At 40.6% G+C, this 16836-nt stretch overlaps 1 non-coding gene and 1 pseudogene across 1 annotated transcript; one reads left to right on the plus strand and one right to left on the minus strand.

Moving 5' to 3' along the window:
* The window catches only part of LOC119540778, a 39645-nt pseudogene extending 24907 nt beyond the window's left edge, over positions 1-14738 (plus strand).
* Positions 3648-3720, minus strand: TRNAF-GAA. The gene has a single exon. It is a non-coding gene; the product is annotated as a tRNA-Phe (tRNA).
* Positions 14739-16836: the final 2098 nt, after the last annotated feature.

The following is a 16836-nucleotide window of genomic DNA, read 5'->3' on the forward strand; positions in this document are numbered from 1 at the left end:
CCTCCTTTCTTGTGGTGTCTCACATGCTCCCCACCTTCCTCTCTCAACCGTATTCATAGTTACCTTTGTTCAGTGTACTTACATTGTTGTGCTACCATCTCCCAAAATTGTGTTCCAAACCACGCACTCTTGTCTTCTATCACCCTGTAGTGCTCCCTTTAGTATTTCCTGTAGGACAGGTGTCTTGTTCACAAAGTCTCTCATTGTCTGTTTGTCAGAAAATATTTTGAGATCTCCCTCATATTTGAAGGACAGCTTTGCTGGATACAGGATTCTTGGTTGTTTTTCTCTTTCAGTATCTTAAATATATCACACCACCTCCTTCTTGCCTCCATGGTTTCTGCTGAGAGATCCGCACATAGTCTTATGAAGCTTCCTTTGTATGTAATGGATAGCTTTTCTCTTGCTGCTTTCAGGATTCTCTCTTTGTCTTTGACATTTGATAATCTGATTATTAAGTGTCTTGGCATAGGCCTATTCAGATCTATTCTGTTTGGAGTACACTGCACTTCCTGGATCTGTAATTTTATGTCTTTCATAAGAGATGGGAAATTTTCATTAATTATTTCCTCTATTATTGCTTCTGCCCCCTTTCCCTTCTCTTCTCCTTCTGGGACACCAATGATATGTACATTATTGTACTTTGTTTCATCCTTGAGTTCCCGGAGACGTTGCTCATATTTTTTCATTCATTTCTCCATCTGCTCCTTTGCGTGTAGGCTTTCAGGTGTTTTGTTCTCCAGTTCCTGGGTGTTTTCTTCTGCCTCTGGAGATCTGCTCTTGTATGTTTCCATTGTGTCTTTCATCTCTTGTGTTGTGCCTTTCATTTCTATAGGTTCTTCTAGTTGTTTTTTGAACTTTTGATTTCTGCCGTATACATGTCCAGTGCTTCCTTTACAGCCTCTATCTCTTTTGCAATATCTTCTCTAAACTTTTTGAACTGATTTAGCATTAGTTGTTTAAATTCCTGTATCTCAGTTGAAGTGTACGTTTGTTCCTTTGACTGGGCCATAACTTTGTTTTTCTTAGTGTAGGTTTTAATTTTCTGTTGTCTAGGCATGGTTTCCTTGGTTATCCAAATCAGGTTTTCCCAGACCAGAACAGGCTCAGGTCCCAGAGGGAAGAAATATTCAGTATCTGGTTTCCCTGCGGGTGTGTCTTAGAAAATTCCTCCACCCTTTGATGCCTCGGATCACTGTGCTTTTCTGCCCAACAGGTGGCGCCTGTCAGCCTATAATTCTTGACTGGTGTGAGGAGGTATGGCTGTGTTCCCCCAGGCTCTGGGGTCTGGTTCTGAATGGAGAGGGCCCTACCCCTTTCCTCCTAGAGAAGGCAGACCCCCCAGGTGGAGGTCATTAGCATTTCAATGGTCTCACTCTCTGCTTGCGCTGTCTCTGCCCTTCCCCAGAGTCACAGCCCTGGAAACTGAAAATGACTGGGGCTTTCTCCACTGAGCTGAAAAAGAAACAGTCCCCTTCAGACCCAGTCCAAGGCGACCCTCCGGCTCTCCCAGGTCAGTCGTCACCCAAAGCCTCTGTCTGTTTTTGGGGATGCGTACCTGTAGTGAGCAGTTCACACTCGCTACTTAAAACCCCAGTTGGATCTCAGCTGAGCTATATTCGCTTGCTGGGAGAGAGCTTCTCTCTGGCACCACGAGGCTTTGCAGCTCGGGCTATGGGGGAGGGGGTCTCATGACTTGGTTCCACAGGTTTTACTTACAGATTTTATGCTGTGTTCTCGGGCATTTCTCCCAATTCAGGTTGGTGTATGATGAGTGGATGGTCTCGTTTGTCCCCCCGCAGTTATTCTGGATTATTTACTAGTTGTTTCTGGTTTTTTGTAGTTGTTCCAGGGGGACTGCTTAGCTTCCACTCCTCTCTATGCCGCCATCTTGCCCCAAGATCAGGGTATTCTTTAGGGTTTTCAGGACTACTGTTGATTTGGGCTTGTCATACCATGGCCATTTGGCATATCTAGCTGAAGCTTGCATATGAGTAACCTCCAGGACAGCCTCTTGACACTATTTGAAATCTCTTAGCCACTGGAACCTTATTTTGTTGCCTTTCTTTTCCTGTTTTTGGTCAAAAAGGCATTCTCAATCCCTCAATGCCAGGGTCAGGCTCATTCCTGGGATCTGTGTCCCACATTGCCAGGGAGATCCACTCACCTGGGAGTCCTGTCCCATGTTGGGGGGAAGGTGATGAATTTATTTGCAGAATTGGGCTTAGAGAGAGAAAGCCTGCATCTGAGCAACAAAAGATGTTCTCTGGAGGTGACTCTGGGGCATAATTATAGGTGGGCTTCTCCTTTAATCTTTAAAACATCCCTTTTTACATAGACATGTTTGACCTCATTTTTCAGACACTGAACGGGAGACTATGTATGCTTAGCAATTATCCTATGCCTCCCACCTCCGTAGAATGTAAAAGAAACATTACTGAATTAGGCAATAAAACACTCAATGATACTGTCTGTACAATCAAATAAAACACAATCTTCTGAGTTGAGAGGCTAGGTGACTGTTCCAGTTTGCTAGAGTTGCCATTATGCGAAATGGATTGATTTTTATAAAAGGTGTTTATTAAGTTACAAATTTACAGCTTTAAGGCCATAAAAGTGTCCAAACTAAGGCATCAACAAGAGGATACCCTCACTGAAGAACGGCTGATGGCGTCTGGAACACCTCTGTCAGCTGGGAAAGCACATGGCTGGAACTGCTGGTCCTTTGCTCTGGGGTTGTGTTTCAAAACGGCTTTCTCCAAAATGTTTCTCTCTGCTGCTCTGAGCTCCCTCTGTCTTTAAGTTCTCTTATAGGACTCCAGTGACTTTATTAAGACCCACTCAGAATTGGCAGGATCCACATCTCCGTAAAAATAATTTAATCAAGGGTATCACCAACAGTTGGGTGAGTCACATCTCCATGGAAACACTCAATCAAAAGTTTCCACCCAACAAAATTAGATTAAAAGATCATGGCTTTGGGGGGGACATAATATATCCAAACCGGCATACTGACCTAATGAAGGAAGTGTGATTCCCAGTTTCTGTGCATTCAATGTCCCTTCCCGACAGTGATGCTGTTTATCACTGTGAACCAATTTTCCTTTTGCAAATTGATGTAATTGCAATGTTGTGGTATTGTAGAATATTTTCTTCTGACACAGTGTCCGGGAGTTGTCAGCGGAAAGCGGACACTTGAAACTGAAACTGTTTATTTGAAAGAAGAAAAAATAATTCAAACAACAAAAAAAAGACCTATTCTCCCCAAAGATTTTCAAGAAAGAAGTTGATTCGTGGATAAAAAAAGAGGGGTATTCATACCTATGTCTTGATGACTTCATTGCCCATTTGCTTTCACTTTCAATATTCTAGGTCCTCTTAAATGTTCGAGGAAATCTTTCATACAGAAATGCTTATTTTTTGTACTTTCCTGAATCCCAAAACATAAGTAACTTAAAATTTTCCATACTGGTCTTTTCTGCATTCCTATGATTAAAAACACCCCACCCCCCAAAGCTGAAATGAATAAGTGAAACTGCGTCAGTGTTCTGGAGTTTCCTTAAATCCGTAGCTTCTGAAGGAGGCGGTAATTGTATACGTTGGACTGCAGCAACTGTTAACTGAGTTAAGACAAAATTAGATTGTTTTGCCGAAACCCGGGATTGAACCAGGGACCTTTAGATCTTCAGTCTAACGCTCTCCCAACTGAGCTATTTCGGCCACGTACAGCGCCCTGTTAAATGTTCTTTGGAAGTATTGTTTACGGTTTGTTTTTGTAAAGTTCTGTATTTCTTCGTATTTAATCTTATAACATCCAGGTCTGTGGCGTCATCCAAGTCTGAAAACGAGATCCAGTTTTCGAGACGATGGATAGGTTGGCAGAGAACAAGGAAGGAAAAGGGGCGATAGGCAAAGCAAGAAGTTTTTCTGTTTGTTAGCCTCCGACCCAAACACTGCTCAGAAAGCTAAGGAAATTCAAAATGAATTAATGATCTTATCCCCCAGCCCCCTCCTTTGGGTCCTTCGCTTTCTGTCTGGCTCGTCAATGACACTGTAAAAGGGAAAAGAGGATTATTGGGCACATTGATGCGGTGCCGGGTTTCTTGCTTCTGACTGAAGAAATACTGAGAGAGTCAACTCTTTTTTCTCTATCTCCTTCCTTTTCCTTGTTTTTCCTTTGCTGATACCGCCACACTGGGAGCTGCGGAGACTCCAGGAGTAGAAACAGAGAAGCATTTAAAGGCAATCCATCGGAAAATGTGTTTATTTCTGTGTGAGAATGTAAAAGGGAAAAATAGAGAATTGTTGGGCATTGTGAAAAGCAGATAAATGAGTATGGTTTCCAGTCCTCTCACAAGGAAAAGACACTTTACCACTGAGCCACACTTCTCTCAAAGGCCCTCCCGGCTTCCCATATTTCTGAGGGGAGCTTCAAATTGCCAATCGGAAATCCAGTGTTTTTTTTTTTTTTGTTTTTTTTTTTTAATCATCATTTTATTGAGATATATTCACATACCACGCAGTCATACAAAACAAATTGTACTTTCGATTGTTTACAGTACCATTACATAGTTGTACATTCATCACCTAAATCAATCCCTGACACCTTCATTAGCACACACACAAAAATAACAAGAATAATAATTAGAGTGAAAAAGAGCAATTGAAGTAAAAAAGAACACTGGGTACCTTTGTCTGTTTGTTTGCTTCCCCTACTTTTCTACACATCCATCCATAAACTAGACAAATTGGAGTTTGGTCCTTATGGCATTCCCAATCCCACTGTCACCCCTCATAAGCTACATTTTTATACAACTGTCTTCGAGATTCATGGGTTCTGGGTTGTAGTTTAATAGTTTCAGGTATCCACCACCAGCTACCCCAATTCTTTAGAACCTAAAAAAAGGTTGTCTAAAGTGTGCGTAAGAGTGCCCACCAGAGTGATCTCTCGGCTCGTTTTGGAATCTCTCTGCCACTGAAGCTTATTTCATTTCCTTTCACATCCCCCTTTTGGTCAAGAAGATGTTCTCCATCCCACGATGCCGGGTCTACATTCCTCCCCGGGAGTCATATTCCACGTTGCCAGGGAGATTCACTTCCCTGGGTGTCTGATCCCACGTAGGGGGGAGGGCAGTGATTTCACCTTTCAAGTTGGCTTAGCCAGAGAGAGAGGGCCACATCTGAGCAACAAAGAGGCATTCAGGAGGAGACTCTTAGGCACAAATACAGGGAGGCCTAGCCTCTCCTTTGCAGTAACCGTCTTCCCAAGGGTAAAACTTATGGTAGAGGGCTCAACCCATCAAACCACCAGTCCCCTATGTCTGTGGTCATGTTAGCAACCATGGAGGTGGGGTAGGCAAATACCCCTGCATTCTCCACAGGCTCCTCAAGGGGGCACTACATCTTTTTTTTTTTTTTTTCCTTGTTTGTCTTTTTTCTTTTTTTTTTTTTTTTTAACTTTCCCTTCTTTTTTAAATCAACTGTATGAAAAAAAAAGTTAAAAAGAAAACAAACATACAATAAAAGAACATTTCAAAGAGACCATAACAAGGGAGTAAGAAAAAGACAACTAACCTAAGATAACTGCTTAACTTCCAACATGTTCCTACTTTACCCCAAGAAAGTTACATAATATAGCAACACGGAAATCCAGTGTTTTACACTCTATGATTTCTTAAACTCTGAACTTTATTCTCTTAAGATGTTACCCCAGGAGAAATTTAAGGGGCTAATAGACCAGAGAACACTGTTTCTGCTCCTAAAGTATTCCACCTCATCAGCCTGCTCCTAGCCTCCCTCCCCAGCATACTACCTGGGGGCATTTTTAAACAAATACCTGGAAAAATCTCCAGATGGAACTTTTTTGTGTGTCATCAACTTTTTCTCTCCACCTTTTCTTTTTTTTTTAAATTTTATTTTAAATTCAGTTTTACTGAGATATATTCACATACCCTACAATCATCCATGGTGTACAATCAATTGTTCACAGTACCATCATACAGTTGTGCATTCATCACCCCAATCTATTTTTGAACATTTTCCTTATACCAGAAAGAATCAGAATGAGAAAAAATAAAAATAAAAATAAAAATAAAAATAAAAATAAAAAAGAACACCCAAACCATCCTCCCCATCCCAACTTATTTTTCATTTAGTTTTTGTCCCCATTTATCTACTAACCCATCCATACACTGGATGAAGTCTCCACCTTTTCTTTTCCCTCTCCTTACAAAATGTTTTAAGTCCCTCCTTCAGAAGAGAAGATGAGCCACAGTCTGGAATAAGATATTTCAAAAAACTTATATTTGTCAAAGATCCTTATCTGGAATATATGATGAACTTCTAAAAATATCATGGAAAAGACTGAAAATTCAACAAGAAAGAGCAAAGAGTAAACATGCACTTTACCAATGAAGATGCCCAAGTGTTCAAAATGTAACTTAAAAGGGTGCTTGACATCATCAGCTATCAGGGAAATGCAAATTAAAAAAAAAAAAAAAAAAGAAATAATACTAACCTCCATTAGAAGCACTTAACTTAAAAGGACTGACAGTATCAAAAGAGTTGCTGAGGACAATGTGGAGCATCTAGAATGCTCATACATTGTTAGTGAAACCAGTACAACCAAACTGGTAAACTATTTGGAAATATCAAAGAAAATTTAATACATCTATAACCTGTGACCTCAAAACTCCACAGCTGCATTTTTGTACATTTTACTTTATGTATATTGGGTCTCAATTTAAATGAAAAGAAGAGAAGAAAAAAGAATGTCTTTGGATATCTCCTTGCCTCTAGTACATCCTATCTCTTCATTAAGCCTTTTCAAATTGTGGTCTGCATACTGATGCCAGTCAAAGAACTGTTTTTTACCCATCTGTGAGCATCAGAATACTTTTAAGTCAATCTGAAAGTGTTAGGACATTGGACTTCTCTTGTTAAATAAGGTAGCAACAAATTTCAGGAGTTGAGTGAGTGGAGTGTGGTATGAGCCATAGTCAAGAAGTAGAACTGTGTTGTAGCTTGCAATATTGTAAGGTGGATTTGTCAGCTGGAACCCAAAAGAACATAAAAATTTGAGAAAATTTAACGATTTTTATTTGTTGTTTTATAACTGTATTAATTCTAATCAAGCCTGCTTTTTCATTTGTGTTTTACTGCTATTTAATAAAATAGGGAAGTAAAATCAGTATTATTTCTCTTTGGCACTAATTTACTTATAGCTATAGATTAATATAGTGAGAGAAACCAAGAGACTCTTAATATATGAACCAGGGAGTTGTGATCTGAAGACAAGTCTGCAATTTTTCTCTGAGTCTCTGAAGTTCAGATTTTGGAAACCCCCTGATTAGTATACTAGGGTTGCCATCACAAGTTGCCACAAACTGCATGGCTTAAAACAATAGAAGTGTATTCTTTCACAGATCTAGAGGCTCCAAATCTGAAATCCAGGCATGGACAAGACTTGCTCCCTCTGAAGGCTCTAGGGAAAGATCCTTCCTTGTCTATTCCTAGCTCTGGTGGCTCCTGGCAGTCTTTGGCGTTACTTAACTTGGAGCTGCATCACTTCCATCTCTGCCTCTGTCCTGACTTGCCTTCTTCTCTCTGTGTGTCTCTGTGTCCTTCTCCTTTCTCATAAGGACACAGTTATTGGATTATAGCTTGTTCTAAATCCAGGTGATCTCATCTCCAGATCCTTAACTAATTGTATTGCAAAGATTCTGTTTCCAAATAAGATCACATTCTGACGTTCCAGGTAGAGAAAAATTTGGGGAGGACGCTATTCAGTGCACTACACCCACAGAGACTGAACGTAAAGAAGAGAGGAGGAAAGGAAACGCTCCTCCAGAGGCAGCGCCTTTTTCAGAATCAGTCCTCTGTGGAATGAGGAAATTGCAGCGGCTGAGGAAGACCTAAGAAGAGAGTTTTAATGAAACCCTCTCTGTGCTTGGACAGGGTCCAAAATTTGGTGTGACGACCATTTCGGATTTAAGGTTTTGGATGATTTCTTCCAAAAATGTTTTAGATTCCGACAGATTCTTTCTCCACCGTGCCAGGTCGGAGCATTCATCTACTTTCTATTTCCCCGAGCTGCGTAGCTCACGCCAACCCGACCGTCCCTCAGCCTGTGCTGGAGAAATGCTGCGCTGGGGGTACAGTGGAGCAAGGGAATTAGAAAGTGATATGGTAAATAAAAATATCAGCTACACGCGAATCTCAATACAAAGATTAAAATGAGTGTAAATTGGACTAGGAGTGCATCGACCTATTGCAAAAATTTCTTTCAGAAATAGACAGGAGGGAGGTGAGAGGGAGAGAAGCACCGGCTGACAGGGTGCGGTGAAGTACAGGTAGAGAAGGAGAAAAAGGAGAGAGGGGAAGAGGGCAAGGAAAAGCATCCTCAAGGTGATCAGGATTTGAATTGGCCGGCTGGAGAGTGGGTCCAAGTCCCACGTCTGTCTGGCGCTTCCTCCAGGGGTGCAGGAGAGAGAAGCCTCTTTTCTCCTGAGGCAAGGAGGACTGTGCTAGAAGAGGATGCGCTCGTTTTGCGCAAGACTGTCGTCTGGCTGCTGTTTTAGTCGCTGATTAGATTTTCTGAGCACTTCGGGGGCTCCGGTGAGGCTGTTTTTTGTTTCCCATTCAGAAGCCGCTGGTATTGGCGGTTTCCGAAGGAGCTGCACGGATTTCCCGATTTCCGTGCGTGAATGTGGTGCGGTGAGTAGTGTTGAGAGTAGAAGCGTGATCCTTTGGCAGCTTCGAGCTTGAATGGTATTAGGTTTTCTTGAAATGGAAGGAAAGTTCTCGCTTGTTTGATCCACCTATTTCTAACTCGTAGAAGTCTATTGACACCCAAATTTTTCCTGAAGAAACTCTTCCTGACATTTACAGTGGGCTCCTGTATTCTTCCTATCCTTACTCTTGGCTCAAAAGGAGTCTGAACAGGTGTACAATGGCCGTGGAAAGCTAGTGCTGGCCATACAATCGGTGACAGCTACGTGCATAGTCACCATCTCCTCAATCCTAGCATAGGCACTGAGGCAATATAGGTGAATCGTTCACACGTCAAATGGGTGGCCTCAAAATTGGCTTTAGGGATGGCCTATGAGTGCCTGGTAGAAGGGGGATAGTTTTGGAGAATGTGAAAAAGGTGCGATACTTTAGGAAAGACCTCCAGTTGTCTGGGCTACTGTAGATGAAGAAAGAGGCTGATTTTCTGGTTTAAGGATGTTTAGTAACTTGGCTGTTTTTCCTTTGGTTGCATGAAATGTGTTGAAAATAAGAGATTTTTTTTAAAAAACAATATGATAAAAAGATTCTTACAGGCTATCCTCCTGTAGAATTCTGCTAAGCACTATGATACCAGAATGAAATTGTGTAGAGTTTGATCTGGAGATAGAAATTGTTCAGTACTTTAGATGGAGGATATCCCTGGAGAGTAAGGAAAGTAAAGTTGAAAAGGGTCCATTGGGATTGGAAGAATGAAAGCTCATTATTTGTGTCTGTGGAAAACAAAGAAATGAACTTTCCCGTAGACTGACTTTGGACTCCAGGATTTGGAACTTCTGCCATTACAGGTCAGAAATTTTCTTTAGAAGACCCAGAGAAGTACTATTTCTCTCTACCAGCTTTCAGATGAGATGACTGCTATTTTTTTCTCCTTTGTCATATGGGGTGTAGTTGAGTAAGTTATGTTATATGCTCCAGAGTTTGCAGAGGGCATCATATTTGGGATATTATTTCATCACTACAATAATCATTCATTCACCCAATATTGTTGCCTCAATTTAGATATGGAAAAGGAGATTCAGTGATATTCAACAACTTGTTCTCTGTCAACTACTCAATGTGGGAGTCAAGATACAACCCAAAGTAATGTACTACATCTTAAGTTCTTTTCTCATAAAACTAATCTAGATGCACACAATAGTGGTTCTCTCCTATGTCACGCCTTTTGTCAGGTGCATCTAAAAATATAAGTAAACGTTCTGGTCCTCCTGCATGAGCTGTGAGGGATTAGGGTGTGTGCTGAACTCCTCAGAACATATCCTAGGACTCTGTGGCCACTGCCTCACCCCAGCGAAGAAATTTCGAGTGCTGGTTGCTGGCCCCGCCCTCCCACCTACAGGCCCGGGCCATGTTCCCTGACCTGCCTGGCGATCCTCCAGCGTCCTTTTTCCGTGCACCTGTTAACATCTTCAAGGTAGGAGCTGGTGAAGAGAGAGCAGAGACAGCTTATCTGTCTTATTTTATTGGTGCCATCCAATTGGAGATTTGGTAAAGAACACCTTCGGATCCAAAGATAGGGACAAAAATTTTTTAAACAGAGGACAAGATGCCTCTCTTACAATAAGCAGTGATGGTGCAACTATTCTAAAGAAAACATTTGGTGTTCACAACCCAGCCGCTGATGTGTTAGTTGATATGTCAAGGGTTCAAGGTGATGCAGCTGATTATGGCACTACCTTTGTTACTGTTTTAGCAGCAGAATTATTAAAGGAAGCAGAATCTTTAGTTGCAAAAAGATGAAGCCACAGACCATCATTGCCAGTAGCAGAGAAGCTACGAAGGCAGAAAGAGAGGGCTATTGAGTTCTGTAGTCCATCATGGTTCCGATGAAGTTAAAGTCTCTCAAGATTTAATGTACATTGTGGGAATGACACTATCCTCAAAACCTCTTTCTCATCACACAATCCACTGTATTAAGTTAGACAGTGAAACTGTTCCTGGACTGAAAGTCTCTGGTAACTGGAGGCAATTCATGTCATCGAGAAGCTAGGAGGAAGAAGGGTGGAAAAGTTGCTGGAGATAATCAACCAAAGGAGGAAAGACAAGGAGATTTTAGAAAGAAGAAGAACAAAAAGAAAGGAAAACTGCCTAAGAATTATGACCCAAAAGTTACCCCAGATCCAAAAAGATGGTTACCAATGAGAGAATGTTCTTACTACTAAGGAAGAAAGAAGGGTACAAAGAAGGATCAGATTGGGAAAGGGACCCATGGAGCAACTACAAGAACTTCAACTAAACTGAAGACAGTAAAACTGTTGAGTAGACCACACACCTCCCCAAGAACTGGAAGTGCAGCAACAGTGTCTGCTTCTACAAGTAATATTGTACCTACAAGACACCAGAAACCTGCTGTTTGGGGCTCCAGCAACAAAAAAGAAACAACGGCAGAAAAAGAAGAAAGGTAGAAAAAGTGGTGGTGATTAGAATATTCTTGTTGCAGACCATTTTTTAAACTAGACTCAGTGACACTAAGAACATAATAAAGGTAACAGCAAGAAGCACAGCGGTCCCCATCCCCATATTTTCATAAAATTCTTTCCTTGTGCATCAGATAGGAAAACATCTTTCTCAAACTTGATGCTTAGTGAGACTTGGCCTAGTTGTGCCATCTAGCTTTGCACAGACTATGAGGACTCAAAATAATTGGGCCTTTACCCACCTTGATATATGGTGAATTTTTCCTCTTTGTGTGCTAATCTGGTCTTTCTCTAGTTTCACAAACAAGGCATGTTATCTAAGGTTTTCCCAGGATTTAAACAGAAACTACTTCTGAAGATATTTATTCCTGTTCAAATCCCACTTAAATTATGTCTTGGGAAGCTTGAGGAGACTGAAAGTGGAATCTTCTGAGCATTCCCAATATTCAATTAGAAATATTGTGTGATTAAAAGGGACCTTTATTAATATGCTGTTGTTCTTTACTTCATTAAATTGAGTGGCCACAGGAGAACTAAAGCAAACTCCTTGAATAATTCTGACCATAAATTCTATGTCATGTGATACTGGGTGTGCTGGTTTGAATGCATTTTGTCCTCCAAAACACCATGTTCTTTCATAAAGTCTTGTGGGGGCAGGCGTATTAGAGTTCATGAGGTTGGAACTCTTTGATTATTTCCATGGAGATGTGACTAGTAACGCCTTTGATTAGGGTGTGACTTGTTGAGGGGATTTGTGTTTTAGTTTGCTAATGCTGCCAGAATGCAAAACACCAGAGATGGATTGGCTTTTATAAAAGGGAGTTTATTTGGTTACACAGTTACAGTCTTAAGGCCATAAAGTGTCCAAGGTAACACATCAGCAATCGGGTACCTTCACTGGAGGATGGCAAATGGTGTCCGGAAAACCTCTGTTAGTGGGGAAGGCACGTGGCTGGCGTCTGCTCCAAAGTTCTGTTTTCAAAATGGCTTTCTCCCAGGATGTTCCTCTTTAGGCTGCAGTTCCTCAAAAATGTCATTCTTAGTTGCACTTGGGATATTTGTCCTCTCTCAGCTTCTCTGGAGCAGGAGTCTGCTTTCAATGGCCATCTCCAAACTGTCTCTCATCTGCAGCTTCTGTGCTTTCTTCAAAGTGTCCCTCTTGGCTGTAGCTCCTCTTCAAAACGTCACTCACAGCTGCACTGAGTTCCTTCTCTTTGAGTCAGCTCATTTATATGGCTCCACTGATCAAGACCCACCCTGAATGGGCGGGGCCATGCCTCCATGGGAATATCTCATCAGAGTCATCACCCACAGCTGGGTGGGGCAAATTCCAAGCAAATCTAATCAGCACCAAAACATCTGCCCCACAAGACTACATCAAAGAATATGGCTTTTTCTAGGGGACATAATACATTCAAACTGGCACAGACTGTTTCCGTGGAGGTGTGGTCCCACCCATTCAGCTTGTGTTTTAATTTAATTACTGGAATCCTATACAATCTCAGAAACAGAAGGACTTCAGAGAAGCTGCAGCTGAGAGACACATTTTGAAAATGGTCATTGAAAGCTGACGCTGACATTTTGGAGAATGCCATTTTGAAATGCAACCTGGAAACAAGCAGATGCCAGCCACGTGTCTTCCCAGCTAGCAGAGGTTTTCCGGATGCCAGTGACCTTTCTCCAGTGAAGGTATACTCATGTTTATGCCCTGGTTTGAACATTTTTATGGCTGTAGAACTGTAACTTTGTAACCAAATAAACCCCCTTTATAAAAACCAATCCATTTCTGGTGTTTTGCATCCCAGCAGCGTTAGCAAACCGGAACACTGGGATATGTGATACTTTTCATTAATTTATTTATATATAAATTGGGGTTCCTTTGTGCCCCATCTCATCTTCAATTTATAGTAACATTATATTGAGTTACACCATTAAAGAACTCAAGGAAAATGTATCAGTGTTGCAAGAAGTTGACTTCTTACATTAAGAGGAAATCAACACCAGATTTCCATCCCAGGCAGCATTAACAGCTAACAGTACTGTTTGGCCCAATTAATAGATACCAAGATGGCTTCTCCTCTAATAATAGGTATGACCATTCATTACCCTTTTCAAGGTAATGATGTATTCTACAGTCAATTTATAGTGTAAATGTCACTCTTGTCTTTCCTTACTTACAAACCACTGTTTCATTGAATGGCTATGAGACAGAAACACTGGATTCCTACCCTTGATAGTATTCATTTTTTGCTGTCCAAGATATTATATAGACTTAGGAGTATTTTCTCATGATCATAGCACTCCATCCTTGTTAATAAAGTACTGCTGTGTTTGACTCTGAGCATATCTATTGAAACTTCTTCAAAGAATTTTTAAAAAGGTTTTTCTCCTTTACTGTAGGAAACAATGATAAGAAACTTGGTGCTGCCTTTCTTTTCAGCATCATCAGAATTTGTGGTGGCATCTAAAGAGAACTTCTTAACATGAATGATTTATTATGTCATACTGCTTTTCAAGCTCTACAGAGAAAAATTTTCTAGTAGGAGTGACATATTTATTCCTTCTGAATGTGTACCCCATTACAAGAATAATTAGTTAATTTTGTTATTTAAGATTCCATTAAATTTCTGTGGTGAAAGATAATCAGTTTTTAGATTAACTAAGCTAGAGAGTATTGGTGAAAATTATCCATCACTGAAAATTTTGACCCAAGGTACAGCAGTGAAATTTACACTTCTCTGTATGGTTATTATTGCCAGCCATTTTTATTACCAGCCACTACTAAGCAAGTGAAACCTCAGTTCAAATAAGTAAATTATAGTTGACAAAAAAAGTTAAACAACTCCATTAACTTAGCTGTTAATTATTCCCTCTTTGGACAGATCTTTAACCAATGCTATATACACTTTGCATATGTATGTGTATATTTATAAAAACCAAGATGGATATGTCCATTCACTGTGGCACACTTGAAAGTAAAATATTCTAACAGTGAAAAAATATTGGAAAAGACAAGCTCATTCACTTTTCTGGGGTAGCCTTGGTGAGGCTTCCACCATTGTTCTGCTTGATGCCACTCAACAACTATTAGATGAAGCTGAAAGATCTTTGCATGATACACTTTGTGTTCTTGCCCAAACTGTGAAGGATTCTAGAACAGTTTATAAAGGAGGCTGTTCTGAGATGTTGATGGCTCATGCTGTTATGAAGCTTGCCACTAGAAGAACACCAGGCAAAGAAGCTGTTGCAATAGAGTTTATGCTAAAGCACCAAGAATGTTGCCAACCATCATAGCTGACAATGTAGGTTATGAGAGTGCAGATCTGGTGGCACAGCTTTGAGCTGCCCACAATGCAGACAACACAACTGCTGGACTGGGTATGAAGGAAGGTATCATTGGAGATATGGTGATAAGTGGTTATAACAGAAAGTTTCTAATTGAAGCTACAAGTTGTTTTGGGTGCAGCTAAAGCAGCAGAGGTGATTCTATATTTGGACAACACTGTCAAAGCAACACTAAGCAGAGATTCCTGATCATGCCCCTGTTGAGTGTTCCCATAGGCTGTTGAATTCTGGGTCAGTTCTTAGAAAAGTTGTGTTTCAAAGACTTCAACCTTTTAAAAAATGACTGTGCAATCAAAGTTTATGTGTGGCTATTATATCCTTAAGTTTGAACATTTAACTGACCTATTTTAACATGGGTCTAATTTATTTGCTGTTTCCCTTTTCACAAAATTCAGTTGATTTGAAAGCTAATTTCTTATTTTCTGTATTAAAACAAAAAGTTGAATGGTTAAAAAATTTTAATGCCAGTAAAACAAGGAATAATTCTTGTTGATATTATCTGTTATTACCCATGTTTTGCTCACAGTTTTTTCAGAGTCAGCCTAGAGTAGTTATTGAAAAGCTCTTTGATTAAGGATATTATTTTTTCCATTGAAGGTCTCTGACAGAAAAAGGAAAGACCAGCACATCAAATCCTCAGATGCTGGCAGTGAAATCCAGCAGTTGCTAGGGCTTCTGCAACCTGGGTTAGGAAGGGTATAGAATGAAAATAATCATCCTCAATCTTCTAATCTGGAACCAGAGGCCTTTACCAATTAGACCAAACAAACCCAGATCTTTTTACTTTTTCAGTTTCCATACAACTGGAAATTAGCTGGGAGTGGGGGAAACTGCTACTTGCTTCAATAGTCCAATTTTCTGAGGAGCCTATCATGATAGAAGTGTAATTGACCAATATTCAAAATAGGAAAAATAAAACTCTCTGAGTTTTTTTATACTGAAGCAAGAAAAACTGAGACCACACGAAATAGTGTGGTTCTTCCAGGTAACTGTCTGATAATGGTAGGGTAGAGAAACCTGAGCGAGAGTCTAAAATGTAGCAAGAAAGGAGAGATGAAAGGAAGAGGGGAAGAGAGGCACCAGAGAGTGACACATTTGCAAGATTTGAGTTTCAGAGGAAGGGTGGCTCTCACTCCAGGGACAGACCTGTACCACCTGCAAAGGCAAAGCAAGACCGGGTTGATGGAAAGAAAAAATATATATATTTTTAAATACAATTCTTTCATAATATAGGTTTCAAAACTGAGATCCTAGACTACATTTTTGGCAGAATCATCAGAATTTGGAAACGAGTCTAGGCATTGGGTCTCAAGTGTCTCTGGGATAGTGAAGGGAATGTCTGCAGTAGAACAAAGTGGTTTTGATGCTACTTAAAGCTGTGTGACACGGAATAGCTTGGTGAAGTGCTTCTTACATGGAAACGACAACTGCCATTTACTCTGGGTGGAGTGTGTCCCTAGAACCCCTGTAAATTAATTCACAGAACAGTTGAGGATGTTTTGCATGATTCCCCAAAATGTGTGGGGTAGAAGAGATGCAAGGTCTCCAAACACCTCAAGTGAAACCATTACAGTGGCCTCTTGTTTTATGGGAGACTTGGTTTCTTGAAAGCAGTGAATTATTTGAAACTAACCACACAGTCATGAGCAACACGCCAATGATCTCTTCTACCATGACTGATGCCTTTTTCTTTCAGAGAGAACAATCTTTCCCTCACCTCCAACCTTCTCTCTTTGTTCCCAGGTCTTCCCCTGATTTATGTACAAAGCACACATACTAACATACAATCCTCTTATTTCTTTTTCTGGATTGCATGGGCAAATTCCATTGATTCATCCAAGTTACTATTATTCTTGGGATTGAACATTTAAAATACTTGTAGGGAAGTGTAGAAACATTCCACAAGAGTAATTAACTGTGCTTAAACTGTATAGACTTTACCCAAGATGTTCGAGGTAAGGTGTCTGTGTTCTCCTCTTTTGACCCTTCCAAAACTGTTTAGGACTCATGTTCCTTCTTTGCAGTCTCTTCAAGAGGTGGGGCTTTTGCAACCACACTCAGAGTCTGAGTTCAGGACAGACAGACAAAGAAGTTGCTTCTATCTGTTCCATATCTGTGTCAGTGAATGTGGGGTAAACAAGACAGGGCCATGTGCCTTTACAGTGAACATATATACCTCAGCCCAAACCTGGCGTTGAACATCTATACCTCCACATTTTAGAACATGCAGGAGGAGGAAAGCTTCTTTGGTAGGGAGTGGCTATCTTCTTTGGTAGGAAGGACTTCT

The sequence above is a fragment of the Choloepus didactylus genome, chromosome 7 (genome assembly GCF_015220235.1).
Source record: "Choloepus didactylus isolate mChoDid1 chromosome 7, mChoDid1.pri, whole genome shotgun sequence".
NCBI classification, from domain to species: domain Eukaryota; kingdom Metazoa; phylum Chordata; class Mammalia; order Pilosa; family Megalonychidae; genus Choloepus; species Choloepus didactylus.